Raw genomic sequence first — 2,368 nt, forward strand, 5'->3', positions numbered from 1 at the left:
CGGGGCCGGGCCGGGAGCCCCCCGGGCAGAGCTTTTCCAAACGCCAATCGGGCACGTGTGCACGGGGTCAGCCTCTACCAGCCCTGGCACCTGGGAGTGAAAAGCCGGTCCAAACTCAGCTCGCACCCCCTCCCCACTCTCCCTCTCTTAGATCCAAAAGCTTCTCACGGTGCCTGTGTTGCAGTTTTACAAAAAGTTGCAAGCTTATTTGACTGATGTATGTCTCCACTAGGCTGTGATCTGCAGTTTGCGCACGACTCTGTCTCCATTCTTACCACACATGCAGAGGAGGGGTGCTTAGTACAACCCTGTGCGGATGAATGAAGGAAGGAATGAACGAAGGAGTACTTGATTGACCCACTCCTGTCCCTCCTTCCACCTAGATGGCCAGGACCCACCGCTCTTGCCCAAGAGTAGTCATAAACCACAACTACTTACCCTACCTCCCCCCACACCACCAAAGACATTCGAAATCTGGGTCATCCATTCTGCCTCCTCCACACGGAAGAATCCCGCTGCTCCAAGACCCTTCAGTGCCACCCTTTCCCCATTCCTGAGGACAGCGGGCAGCAGGCACAAGCCTCAGGTCCAGGCACACCCCAGGAGGCTTATGCAATACCTCAACGGACAGATGGGGATGAAGGGACACGCAGGATGTCGCCAACTGATCTAAGTCAGTTTGGCCATTCAGGAATACCCAGTTCTCCTGATGGAGACTCTCTTTGGGAGACTATGTCTTCATTTTATTTGATATGCAGAGCAAGCACTGCATCAAACACAACCAGATATGTAGCATTTGTTAGACAAGAGACACAAAGAACAGTCATACGACTTGTCCTTATAGTTTGGAGGTGAGCAATCCCGCTTGAAGGCTGACACCACCTTCCAATGGCAGGCCCAGCCCCCAAGGCTCTGTAAGGTGAAATCACACAACCAACAGGCAGCCAGCAGGACCCTGAAGACAAAAGGTGAATTGTTGCAAGGCTGTGGTCTGCTCCAGCCAACTGCTTTAACTACTTCCTACTTAAGCTTCATCTCCTCATCAACCACCTACAGGACACAGAGGAAAGTATATATAGTTTATACTGAAGACTTTGTTTAAGTAATTAATTCCAGTCACAATAACACCCCCATATGCAAAACCAAAAAGAGAAGGAAGGACTAGGACTTCAGTGAGGTCTCCTGCCCAGGTCTCCTTCAGCATCACCTCTTTACAACAGGCAGGGGAGAGTCGAGACCCCATCACATATGCTCCAAACACAGAAATAGGAATCTCATTTAAAATGTGCTTTCCTTTTTCCTAGATTCCCTGGTACTGCAATGTTTGTCTGCCCCACCAGAGAGCAACCTTTCTGCATTTATGCGTCATGCCTGGCAATCAGTTGTCTCATCTCCGTGTATATGCCTGACTCCCAGACTTAGGAGAACCAACTCCTGAGGTTTCCATGACCCAAAGAAATTCCCCAGGCTCCATGAAAGTGTTCCCAGTTTCCAGCTGTAAAGACAGCTAACTTTGAAAAGCCGGTGAGATCTCTCACTGGAGAAAAGCTCTAGGATGTATTGTAGGGACCTTCGTGCTGTCTGGCTACAAAGGTGAGCCCTCCTTTCCCACCTCTACCAGGCAGCTGTCGATCCAGAGTAGCCCCCGTCAGGTTCTAGGAATACAGAACTTTTACTAGGGTGAAAGAACTGCAGGAAGTGGCCTCTGGCTCCAAGGTCCTGTCCTGACACTACCTTGGGAGAGTCGAGTGTGGACTTTGTGTCCGAGCAATTCATGGGCAAGAAGGCTCCTGACCCCGGCTAAGATAGGTAGCCTGCGGATTTCCCTAGCTCTGTTCCATTAGGGTACAGATGCTCCCCCTCAGGGTCAGTGGGCTGTGACAGTTGGCACATCAGATTAACAAAATGTATCCTCGCCGTGTTTTATATCATTTTTTGCACTGTACCGTTATCTGCAAAACAGTTACTCAGAGTATAAGACATAAACCAAAAAGATTCTTACGAAAAAGAACCTGATAACAACACAAAGCTTTCTTTTCAACAGTCTGTGCTGTGAACTACTGGGCCATGCCTCAAGGCCTGGTAACAAGTACTTTATAGAAGAATCTGAACTAGATGCAAGTCCGCCAGATGACACTGAAGATATCTGGTCCTGTCTTTCTTGGCCTCTTCACTAACTTTCCTGTCCACTCTCCATCTTGGCTCGATCAAGTTTTGTTTCCTTGTCTACAGCCTTGCTAGGCTGTAAAACTTGTGTGTGGGTCACCATTTCATCCCCAGGGTCTGTCTCAGCGTTTGAAGGCAGCAACATGATGCACTACTACAGACCTCTATGGCAAGGTCTTTGTTTTTTTTTGTTTTTTTTTTT

Source organism: Chinchilla lanigera, unplaced genomic scaffold, assembly GCF_000276665.1.
Source record: "Chinchilla lanigera isolate Chin_1 unplaced genomic scaffold, ChiLan1.0 scaffold00057, whole genome shotgun sequence".
NCBI classification, from domain to species: Eukaryota; Metazoa; Chordata; class Mammalia; order Rodentia; family Chinchillidae; genus Chinchilla; species Chinchilla lanigera.